Here is a 13,644-nt window from a genome sequence, read left to right on the forward strand (position 1 = left end):
CAAGGCACCACAGCTCTTTTTAGCATCCAAGGCATTGGCATCATTAACAACAAGCATGGTTGCTGTGATAGTACTATGCCCAGGCCTAAACCCTGATTGGTTTATATTAAGAATACAATTTATTCGATAAAAAGGAACAAAGTTGTACATTAACCAAGGATTCAAGAATCTTAGCTAAACAAGGTAGTCTTGAAATGGGGCGATAGTTGTCAAGATCATTTGTATCCCCACACGTATGGATTGGCAGCACATATGTAGATTTCTATGCTTTTGGAATACTTCCTTATAACAATATTAAATAAAAAATGTGGGCTACTGAGCCAGCAATAAAGGGAGTTGCACACTTAAGCAGACCAGGCTCCACATTATCAGATTATTTTTGTCTAATGTTAACAAAGCATCCAGGACTTCTTTATCGGTAAATATTTGAAAAGAAACCTCCTGACCAGCATTTTCAGTATCATTCAATAGATTTTCTCCATCTACATCCAAACTACTTTTTTTCAAATACATTAAAATATAAAGCCCACATAGATAAAATGGTGATTAAATGCATTAATGACATCAATTCTGTCAGTAATAGGCCCAGAATCTAAATCAATTTATTGGGGGAGAGAAGAGGAGACACAACCCAGTGATTTAATAGCCTTCCAAAATGTAGCTGGATTCCCTGTACATTCAGATAGTGTATTAACATAATAATCTGATTTAGCTTTTTTTACTAGTTTTACACACAGTTTTCTCAATCGCCTGAAGACTGCCAGTCCGGCCCGAATCTGTGAATCTAGCTTTGACCCAGGCAGCATCTCTGTTGTGAATGTCTTCAGATAGCTCTAGACTGAACCAAGGGAAAAATTGATTTTTAATTCTCAGTTTTTTAAATGGAGCATGTCTACAATACAATTGAATACATTTGAGAAGTGGTTCAGAGCCAACTCTGGGTCAGGTATAGATGCAATACAGTCAAAGTCACCAAAATAAAGGTCACAAAAAAAGGCATGTTCATTGTTTATCTTGTTGATAAAACACGGTTTGGATCAAGGCATCCATTTATCCCTGACACAAACAATGGTCCAGTGGTCACTAATATCCAAAGAAAAAGCCCCACTCCTCGCATATTTCTCTGGAGTATCTGTAAATATGAGGTCAATCAAAGTAGATTTCGTGGGGGCCTTTAAGTTTGAAGGAGTGGTCTTTGTAATCTGCTGGGTCAAATTTAGATGTTTGTTCTAATCATTTAAACAGTAGGCATCCTACATTCCCCATGCAAGATTTTTAAAAATCCAGCGATCCACACCTCTGGACTAGTAAAAACAGCAATTAAATCAGTGAGTTCATTTAGTACACACTTCTTGGTGGAGGGTGGACAATATATTCCTATAACTGTTATTTTGAGTTTGAACCCAACTGAAGACTTTAAGCCAACAATTCAAATTGTTTAGGAATTTACAGACACAGAAATAATATTATTTGTGTAAATACCAACACCACCACCTTTGCCTTTCCTATCAGCCCCAAACACATTGTAACCATCCATAGTAACCTCAGAGGCCAGGGTTTTATAAGTTAACCAGGTCTCAGATACAATAAAAATATCAGGGTCTTCCTGAGAGAACCAAATCTTGACATGGTCCATTTTAGGTAATAAACTACGACTATTAAGAAGTAAAATTGTCAAACCTTTTCTGCATTTAAATTCATATGGAGTTTCAATACAAGTCAGATAACTTTAAGATTTCAGAACATCAGGAGACTCAAAGATGGGATTATACCTACTAGGAAAAGAAAATACAGTAGGAATACTGTCACCACTTTCAGATAAAACATTTTATTTATTTATTTCACCTTTATTTAACCAGGTAGGCTAGTTGAGAACAAGTTCTCATTTACAACTGCGACCTGGCCAAGATAAAGCATAGCAGTGTGAACAGACAACAACACAGAGTTACACATGGAGTAAACAATAAACAAGTCAATAACATAGTAGAAAGAAAAAAATAGTCTATATACATTGTGTGCAAAAGGCATGAGGAGGTAGGCGGATAATTACAATTTTGCAGATTAACACTGGAGTGATAAATGATCAGATGGTCATGTGCAGGTAGAGATTTAGGTAGAACATGTGGAACTCTCACAGTGACCAAAGAGGAGATGGTAAAAACTGACGAACATGCAATGCTAATATTGTCCTCACATCCATTTAGTTGACCAAGAACCTTTCCGATGTTTGATGAAAACAGCCGGGAGCTATTTTCACCCAGGTGAATTCCGTCTTCCACAAAGTAGCCAGGCCCATTCCAAAAGTAGTCAAAATTGTCGACGGAGGACATGGCCAAGTGGTGTTAAGGATTCACTCCATCGTGCTGAAAAGAAAGCTCTGCTGTTGGGACAGCTTCATGTAGGCCCTAACATGTGCAAACTTCAAAAGAGTCGTCATGTCAATCATTTGAGAATTCCTGTGGGTTGAATTCTCTAATATACCGTCTACTTGATTAGTTTGATCTTTACGATGATGTGAACTAAAGTAACCTGGTTTGGTTTAGCCAATCAGAAGCCCTATTACGTTTTTGGGCCAATTGTGTGAACTTTGGGTTCGCTGTTGTTGGTGACTCGGACTCATGACAGCTCGAGATGTGAGGAGAGAAAAGAGATGAACACCATTGTTGAGCTGGAACTTTTACATCTGTGAAAATACAAATTGCATTTAGCAAAAAGACTGTTGCTTAATTTTACTCACTTGTTTCAAGTGTAGAGAAAGTAAAGTTTCATATCTATCTGTCGAACTTACCTGTACTGCTGTGGAGAATATAACCAGCGATCATCGAGAGCTTGAGAGGACAGCTTTGTTCCAAGACAACCTGATGACTTCTATTGTGACACTGGACATATTTTCTGTTGCATGCAGGGCATTTTTCACCATGGATTACAAATAGGCATCAGCCTTGGAATTATTGTTTCAGGGGGTTTTCTACGGTACCGTGGGTAACATTCGGTTTCCATTCATTTGCTGAATCATTTAATCACACATGAATTGAGCTTCAATGTGCGCCAAAGTTAGACTGAGCTTAAAGAGCGCACTCTAGTACCCGGTGGGAGGGTTCTGTTTTTAATAAATACATTGTGAATAATTGTATTTGTGTAACTGATCATTTTTTATTCATAATATATTCAAGTCAAATTGTATTCAGTGTGTGGTTGTATTTTCTTTGAGTCAATCATTCATAAGCCTTAATATATCTATTATTAATTACCCTAGCCTTTTGTTTTTCAACTAACAAGTCAATATCATACAAGTTCATTTACTGAGATGTTCTTTTCACAGATAATCCCATGCTGATTCATCTGAGCCTTGTGGTGAGAGGGGTTACATATATCTTTGACATCTTTAATTGAGCTGCCGTAGCTCTTACAGTACCAGTGCAGAAACATGATGCTTATCATTAAAAACCCACATCAGATACTTATCTCCAGTTGAGTATCAAAAAGGTATCTGTCACAAAGTTGCTGCCTGGACCAGAGGAACGAGTGGAACATTATGGAAAAACCAACTGGCTGGAAACACTCACAGGACCACTCTCCTCCTTCTCTGTGTCTACAACTACAAATAATCTCCAGAATGTGCCTTTTCTCATGCTAAGTACATTTGCTTTAGATGCACAAGTCATACTGTACAGTAGTATGACGTTGAGCTTATTCATGACTTTGAGAGGTACGGCCGGGACAAGTGAAGCAACGGTTTGGTCAATTGGTCAGTCTGGTCATGCAACTTGGTGAGCGTAGAGAGGAATGTACAGTAGCCACAGTTAGACCTGTATGACTTCACTTTAATACTGTATTAGTGTTGTAGTGGTAGGAACTGCCAGAAAAAGACAGTAACAGCAAACTCTGGATCATTCATAAATACACTGAAGCATAGCCCTGCATCCAACCCTGCTGTGGTTCAGGAATTACATAATAGTAATTAAGACTATTCGCTTGGTCTAAGTACCTCTGGTAAACTGGGTTACTCAGCACTGGGATGGAGTGAGATGAGATCCTCTGAGCTCTCATCTCAAGACATTCACTCTTAATTTTAATAAGACCCATAATGACCCATAGCAAGGTCAGAGGTCACCAGAGGCAGGGCAAGACTGGATGCAGGCCAGGCCAAAGTAGGGGAGAGGAAGGGAGGGCAGGCTCCAAGCCAGGCTGGTATTGACTGACCGCAGACTAGGTCAGAAATACAGTGGTTAAAAAGTAAATGGAGAAGAAAATATACCCTGCTGTCTTGAACTCAGTCTTGGAAGCCCTGAACTGCAGTGCTGAGTCAATGAACTGAGAAGAGGATGAGGACATGTGGAGAAGCCATGGCTGTGGGAGTGAGATGTGTGTCGAGGGAAAGGCAATAAAGAGACTGTGCTGAAAGGCTATGAGATTTATGGGCCTTGGATCTATCTGCTACACAGGGATGTTTAGCTGGCAGGAGCTGAAAGGGGGGGCGAAGAAGGGACTGAGAGAGAGAGAGAGAGAGAGAGAGAGAGAGAGAGAGAGAGAGAGAGAGAGAGAGAGAGAGAGAGAGGGAGAAAAGGAGAGGGAAAGTGAGAGTATTGTTGAGCGAGAGTAAGCGAGGGAGAAAGGTAGAGGCATAGATCGTGTGGAAACAAGCCAATACAGCGACTGGTCCCTGTAGACATAATGACTGTAACATTGTAACGCTGTAATACTTTATAGTCACAGTCTGCCAGAGTGTGGTGGTCTGGCCAGAATCAGAACGACCTGGGACGAGCCATGAAGAACACTAAAAAAAAATGCTGGGTTAAAACAACTCGATTTGGGTTATTTGGTAACCTAGCAAGGGGTAAATATTGGACAGGACACACACTAGGTTATTTTGACACAGCCAGTTGGATGCGTGAATAACCCAACAAGTTGGTTATTTTCAGGAGGTGTGGCTTATTATGGGTGTGGCTTTCAGATAGCACTTATTGGCCACCTGTGAGAGTAAATGTAATTCCTGTTCATGTTAAGTTTACACTGCAAATTGAAAAGTTAATTAATTAATTTTACATGCTCTTCTATAATATTAAGATGATTTATTACACATCCTAATAATGTATAACACCTTATTTTATCCCAACAATGGGATTTACCTAGGCTTTTAAGGAACCCAGACACTCAGACAAGCTACAAAAATGTAAATCTTTGACAGTAACGTGATAACTATTCAACATAATAGATGCACAGGAATGACATTTACTCTCATGAGTGGCTAAAAATAACTATCTGAATGCCACGCCCCTACTAAACTATGCCTCCAGTCTTCTGATCTGACCCGCTGGGTCATATGTCAATAACCCAGCACCAACAACCCAGCACCCAGCATCAATAACCCAGCACCAATAACCCAGCACCCAGCATCAATAACCCAGCAGTTTTTAAAGAAAATAACCCAACTAAGTGACCCAACGCCTGCAACCCAGAAATTGGGTCAACCAAACAACCCAGCATTTTTTAGAGTGAAGAACCACTTGACAGTGTCACAGGGGTAGAGAGAAGACAGCGGCTGTCAAATGGAAAATTGAATGTACTCTGTCAGGCCAACACAGACCACCACACCAAACCAAGCATTCTGGCTGCCTCTTTTCCTGTCACTTTCTTACCTTCACCTGCCTCTGATTAAAAATGTTTCATTCTCTCTTTACCACCCTCTTCAGGCACAATGAATCACAGCTCTCCAACTCTGTTCCTGGAGAACTACCATCCTGTAGGTTTTTGCTTCAACTCTAACGTTAACTCTAGCAGGCTTGTTACTGCGCGTGCATGTCGCACATGGTTAGTTGAAAGCCAAACTCTTCATTGAGACAATGCCGCAACATCACTTCATGGGTGAGTCAGTGTCACCTTTTAATTGATGCTGAAATCAAAATGAAAGAAAAGTTATCTTGCAAATTCAGCAGGCTATAGTTTGAAATAGACTTTTACAAGACTTTTTACACTCCTAAATAATGTATTAGGTTATACAAGCATTTTACTTCGCGTGAAGTTTAAAATGCATTGTCATTACTTAATGTCATATATTGAAAAAGTCTATAGGTATTATTATTGTGTTAATTGAGAAGTTGAATCAAGTGAACTACCTCTGGAACAGCTGGGGGTCCCTGAGGAGAGAAAGGAGAAACACTGACTGTTTTAATCAAAGGTTTGCAATTGACACAAGGCCATCGGCAAACCTTTCACAAAACAGTCCAGGCCATATTCTTCTTTAAGAAGGCATAACACAGCACATTAGATAAACTGGAATGACACTCTTACTCACAGTTGCACAAAAAGCATGGTGCACAAACCCCAGCCCAAAATATTCTAATGAGCCACCTCCTCCACACTTGAATTATCACTAAATGAGCAAATAACCCTTTTGTGAACTGTAAAGAACCATTGAAACGCTTACAGTTCTTTGAGTCATGATGGTTGTACATAGAACCATCACTCTTCCCAAAGTACCTTTGAGGAACCCTCATTTTGTAGTTTTTACATGTAGCCTGTGTATAAGAGGTCCTGGTTGCCAACCACCTCCAGTTCTTCCAGGGCAGTGTAGTGCAACATAGGCCTCTGTAGGTTAAAGAGTGTTAAGGAGCCACACACATGGTTTTCCTAAACTGTAAATTTTATGGATAATTTCTGATGTGGTTACAGATTTATACCCCCCAACTAAGCACTGCAGCTGCATGTAATTACTAGCTCTCTCACCCTACTGCCATTCTCTCTGTCTCTCACTTTCCTTTTATTTCCTCTCTTTCTTTCTCTCTCTCTCGCGCTCTCTCTCTCACACACTTTTTTGTATTTTTCTTCCTCTCCCTCCTTCTCTCACTCTCCACCTTGGCTTCTGATACCCTGAGGCAGCCATATTATATGGCAGTTGCAGAGAGACAGACATAAATAGAGAGAGAGAGAGACAAACAGAAATACAGAGAGAGAAATAGAGAGAGTAGAAATACAGAGAGAGAGAGAAAGAGACTTCTGACCTGTGATCCTGGGTGAGTTCCATGACCCAGACTGTGGCCACGCGGTCACCTCTGTCCCATCAAACAAACCTGGATGGATGACACTGTAAATCACTGAGCCCTGGAGCCGTTGGTGCTGGGCTGGGCACACACACACACACACACACACACACACACACACACACACCCATACACACACACACACACACACACACACACACACACACACACACACACAGTTGGGGCTGGGCTGGGCACGCTCTCTCTGGGGTGAAGTCCCAGTGTGCGCTCATGCCTGTAACTTAACTCCAGCCAAACCAACTCATTAGGACAAAACGTGTGTGTGTGTGTTTGTGTGGTTTATGCGGTGAGATTTCATGATTTCATGTTTTTCTGGACGTGTTGTCATCACGAGTGCAATATATTCTAACAATATCTCTCGGATTCCAACTACCTGTAATATTTTCCATGATATTTTCCCACAATTGCACCCATTACTCCCACACATTATATCATTTAATTACCCTGTCTTAGCTTGCACAATATTTATTAAAATCACACGATACACTCCTAAATCAGTGCCACTATTTAATGTGCTGCTGATTATAAAGCCTGTATAAAAATGATCACATACCTCATCAGCAAACACCTCACTACAGACTGAGACTTTGATAAGAGATGTTGGCCTCCGGTGAGTTGTTTTGTAAAATCGTAGGCTATCTATAAAACATTTATAAACATTTGCTTTGTTGTCCAGTGACTTCAGTCCACTGTTTAAATCATTAAAACGTGTTGATATAATAAAACTAAACATTGAGTAACAAAATGTTTATTATCATATTCTGCTGGTCCATATGCTCCAGCAATATCGTCACAATCTTTGTCCGGGAAGTTCAGAGTTACAGTCATATTGTAGTCCATGATAAATGGCATTCATGGAAATTACATTAAGTTGCATTTAAATAGCTATTTCATGTCATGGAAAAAGTGTATCTCTTGCAGTGTGACCAGTGTTGATTCACCATGAGCTGGTGACTGGTTTTGAAGATCTGGGGTGCTGCTAGTTATACAAAGTTTTAGTTGAGTTTAGCTACAATATATTGGTCGTTTTAGGTATAGTTGAGATTATGTCCCTGGTTAGATTTGCTATGACTTGGGTGATAGGATCAGTCAGCACACCTACCAAACCAACCCTCCCTCTGTGCCCCCAGGAGCTCCAAAAAGCCCTTTAGCTATAACCTTAGCTTTTTATAAACAAACCATCATCATATTTTTCTTTCTTCATGGTAAGTTTAGCAAGAAGTCAGACCAGAACAGTCAAGGCCGAGCTTTGAGGGTGTTCCAGTGCTTGTCTTATTAATCCGTCTGAAGCCATAAAAGAAACAGAAAAATAAACATTTCAGCTCTGTAACAAGGAAGTTCACTTCACCTTCTTGTCCTTTTTCTAAATGAAGAATTTACGACTGTGGCTTTGAACTCACCACCAAAACAGTAAATCTAACCCATTAGAACAAAGCAGTAGAAAGCCATGGTGGGTTAGGAATAAAGCACTCTGACTCATTAGAGAGAATGAAAGAGCTTATTTGGTTGTGTTTCTTGTTAGGCCGCAGACACATGATTTGGTGGTGGAATATTAGGCATGCTGGGGGTATTGTAACTGAATCCTTGCCTTCCGTTCAGGCTTTGATAGGGGTTGTTGCAATGATTACAGATACTTCATTGTGTAAATCAATTCAGCTGTCTCGCTAAAACACACACATATGCACGCACACGCACGCACACACACACACACACACAGGACTGGAGTCAATTATTGGGCACAATGGGTTTTGTTTTTGATTGTTGAACAAGCAAATGAGACATGACATAGAAAAACATATCCCTTTTTATATGAACCTGAAACTGCTTTAAGTGTGAGTCTGTCTGCCCACTGGACGTGATGCATTCCATGGGAAATCAATACTACATTTTTATGAAAGCCTCTCTCTCACACTCGCACTCAGTCTGTCTCGCTTTCTCTCTCATTCTCTCTCGCTCTCTCTCTCGCTCATCGCTCTCTCTCTCTCCCTATTCATTGTTATGTATTTCTTGGCTTGGTAAGAGCCTAACACAATACAAGATGCATTTCATAAGGCCTTATTTTGAGGGCCTAGTTTTACCCTAATACAGAAGGCCTGAAACTCATACACATCACTAATGAACCAATAGCACGTTCATCATTATCCTGTTATCCTATTTCCCAGCATGCTCTCTTGCAGGTTGATTTTTAAGAATTGTTTTTTCAATATCTATGTTTGTGCATGTACATGTATTGATTAATTAATCTTACGCTACTGAAATATAAATTACAAGCATTTTCTGAACTAATCCAATATGTTACTTGGATTTATTGCACCTATTACTGAAATTGTGTCACGTTCATCGTAACGAGGAGACCAAGGCGCAGAGTGATGAGAATACATTCCTCTTTATTAAATGAAGAATAATTAAACAAACAAAACAATAAAACGAACGTGAAGCTATAAACACTAGTGCTGACACAGGCAACTATACATAGACAACAACCCACGAAATACCCAAGGAATATGGCTACCTAAATATGGTCCCCATATTGAGAACCAATCTAGGCAACCATAGACATAAAACACCTAGACTAGAGACAACCCCATAAACAGACAAAAACACTAGACAGGACAAAACACATATATCACCCTCGTTCACACCCTGACCAAACCAAAATAATAAAGAAAACAAAGAATACTAAGGTCAGGGCATGACAGTACCCCCCTAAAGGTGTGGACTCCCAGCCGCAAACCAAACCTATACGGGAGGGTCTGGGTGGGCATCTAACCTTGGTGGCGGCTTAGGTTCTGGACGCCGCCCCCCTTCTTTACACTGAGGGCTGGGGACCCTCGATGGGGACCCCGGGCTGGGGACCGTCGTTGGGCTGGGGACCGTCATGGGAGATTCCGGACCGGGAACCGACGTGGGAGATTCCGGACTGTGGCCCGTCATGGGAGGTTCCGGACTGTGGCCCATCGTTGGAGATTCCGGGCTGTGGCCCGTCGTTGGAGGTTCTGGACTGTGGCCCGTCGTTGGAGGTTCCGGACTGTGTCCCATCGTTGGAGGTTCCGGTCTGTGGCCCGTTGTTGGAGGTTCCGGTCTGTGGCCCGTCAGAGAGAATAAAGTAGACGGCACATGTCAAAAGTTTGATTAAGGGCCCTATGTCCGGATGACTTGTGCATGCCCATATTTGGGCATCCGGTCAGGACATCCTGGAGGCAATTTATCACGTGCTCTAGAGAATGCCCATATTTGGGCATCCATATATCAGCAATGAGGAAACCCGCAACCAAAACATTTGTGATGGTGGTCTGACTGGGGATTTTAGGTTGCACATGCTTATTCCTTTTAAAAGTTGGGATTTAATGGAATTGAAAATGTTAGAGTTGTTGGACGCTCTTTTTGTACAGAGCCAACAGCGGCAGAGCATTGTTCATGTAAGGAAGTGCATAATATATACGAATCCTGAGGATTATGATTCAAAGGAGCCCCAAGAAGGGTCATTCCCGGAATAAAACTAAGTACGGGCTGCATTAACCATAACCTGATACCCAAAGGACTGGTTCTGCAATAAAATGAGGGCCCTTAAAGCCTCCAGTTCTTCATTTCAGCCTATACCATGGATATTCATACAACATACCAGGACTCAGAAACGTCATGGGGGCCAGACCCTAAGGACTCTATGCCCCACAGCCCAACATTCTACTCCCCCCTGGCAAGACCCTTGACACCCCCTACATGTACACAGCCTGAGGATGTGTTTGATGGGGTGGTCAGTGCTATTTTTGTGGACACCATCAAGGCCTCTGTAGCCACACTTTTAGACGTGGTGATTGGAGAGTATATAAGAGAAAAATGCAACGGTTGTGAGATCAATCACCCCAGCCAGCGTCGTCATCCGTGCCTATACGACATCCCAAGATACTACTTTTTCAACCATTTTGAGGCGCTGGTGAAAATACTTTGGTCCTGCAGGTTTATACCAGCGTTGGTCAGAGCCCTGGAGTCTATGGGTCTTGTATCGTCTATTCCCAGAGTTTACGGGGTAACCAAGCTTTTCCTACATGAACTGAAGGGCAATCTACATGCACGAGAAACTCAAAGAGATCTGACACACCCTGGTGGGCGACAACAAATACAGGGAAGCTGTGGTGGCTGACGTGATGACTTTGTGGCTCAATAAACCCCAAGAGACCGAGTGACAATTTGTTATTTAGATGTAAAGCAAATTGTATACGTTGTTAGAGAGAATAAATACATTTTTTTATTTTGAGAGAACTTACAAATGTTATGCATCAAATTATTGAAAATAAAGTGAGCAGTGTATCGTTCTACACAACCCATAATGCCTGGGCTAATGTAGAGCGTGTGTTGAAAATGGAACAAATCATGTACGACAAAGTCTACAAAGGATACAACTATATTGAATACATTTTGGTTGAGCTTAAAACGGATCAGAACAAAAACATAGAATTTACTTATGGTAAAACGATTGTAAAACTCCACTTTAGACCCACCAAACCCTCTCTACATATATAATATTAGTATTATATATTTTTATAAACATAATACAAATAAATTAAAAAGGGCTATGGACCACCAACATCTCGACCCTAACCGCTATGTCTCATACTATGTTGCTCAAGTGGGTAATGGGTTACCCGGCTATTATATTTCGTAACCTCTTTAGGATGGTTTTACCGTTTATGAAGAGAGGCCTCAGCATAGCCAAACCACATTTAAAATCAGCGGCTAAAAATATAGTAAGTGAGGTTGTAGCCAATGCTATGACCAGAAGGGCGTCACCAGATGCCGAGCATCAAGAAGGCTCGAGCATGTTGTTGTCTCGAGGACCAAAAAAGAGACCTCCGGGTATAAGGTGCAGGCTTGCCCCTAAAAAGCGGAGGTTAACAGTTAAAAGGTTCAAAGAAACTCAGGAAGTCAAAGACGTGGTAAAGTGAGGAGGTCTGGACCAAAAACGACAAAAAGAATACTCGGAAGTATTTTCTAAAAGAACAAGCAACATGGCTCTTTTACACCGCATGTCCTCTGAAGCTATAAAGACAGAGCTCAATCTTTTCACGGCCCCCTTAACACAGCATTCAATAGAGAGGTCCAGTTATGTGGAGATAGCCCCACTCTCTGCCATTACCGACAACGGTCCTATACAATTTTTCATACCAGGCCACGTTGACAACTATCTGGACCTCAACAACACCTTGGTGCATTTGCATCTAAAAGTGACCAAAAGAGATGGTACTAATATTGCAAACGATGCCAAAGTGAGTCTCATTAATTATCCAATGGCCACCATCTTCTCCCAAGTGGATGTGACTTTGGGTGAACGCCTAATCAGTCAAAGCAGTAACCCCTCAAGACACAATTCAGCGCCGGGCTGTTTAGCAAGGATACTGCAGGAGTCTCTATGGAATCGACATACCCTTCCACCGGTGCAAACAAAGGACTGGAGGCACGCGCTCGCTACTGTGCCGAATCTCGAGAGTTTCATCTGCTAGGGCCTATACACTCTGACATTTTCTTTCAAGAACGTTTACTCTTAAATTCGGTTGATTTAAGACTAAAATTAACCAGGGCCAAGGATGACTTTTCCCTGATGTCTGCCCAGGACGGGGACTTCAGTTTAAAAGTGTTGGGGGAAACGCTTTTTATTTAAAAAGTGTCTGTATCTCCGGCAGTTTGTCTGGGTCACTCACAGGCTTTGATGAAAGGAAATGCCCTTTACCCTCTCCAAAGAATTACCATCAAAACATTTAGCATACCTGTGGGAAGTAGAATCTGCAGTCAAAAAAACCTATTTCTAGGCCCTTTACCCCGATACATGGTTTTAGGTTTGTTTGATCACGCCTCTAATACGGGCAGCTTACATAAAAACCCATTTAATTTTCAACACTTCAATGCAGAGTATGTATGTCCCTGCTAAGGCTTTCCAACCGCAATTTAATAACAACATATCTGTGCGAGAATTTTACGATCTATTCCTGGCTACCTGGAGGCATCTGAAAGATCTCTCTTTACCTATTGACCGAAATGATTTTGCAGAGGGTTTTGTTTTTGTATGCTTTCAATTTATCACCTGATGATGATACCTCAGGATATCTTTCGGTGGTGTCCCAAGGTAACCTCAGGCTGGAAATGTGTTTCCGTACAACTTTAGCCTGTGCCGTTAGCATGATTGTTTATGCATGCTCTGATTCAATCTTGGAAAGTAAATGCCCGAAGACAGGTCTTAGTGGATTATTACAGTTTTTTTCGATTGCTAAACGACAGTGGGCACAACTGGAGTCACATGTGCAAAACTCTAACTACAGTCTGCACTACCAACAGTCACCTGAGCTAAACAGTTCACATCACCTGCAAAACTCATTCCAAGCAACACAACTCTTAACACATGGCTCAAAACACGCTCAGTGCAGCCAAACACCATGCACAACCCTCACTGAGATAACACACACTGTCACTCAGAACACACTGAGAGTAAAAACACTAGCATCAAACACCAATACAGAAAATACAAACTTTTCATCTTTACAGTTTGAACAATTTCAGTGACTTCATACAAAGTCATATTTTCTTCAAAGAA

The sequence above is a fragment of the Oncorhynchus clarkii genome, chromosome 23 (genome assembly GCF_045791955.1).
Source record: "Oncorhynchus clarkii lewisi isolate Uvic-CL-2024 chromosome 23, UVic_Ocla_1.0, whole genome shotgun sequence".
NCBI lineage: Eukaryota > Metazoa > Chordata > Actinopteri > Salmoniformes > Salmonidae > Oncorhynchus > Oncorhynchus clarkii.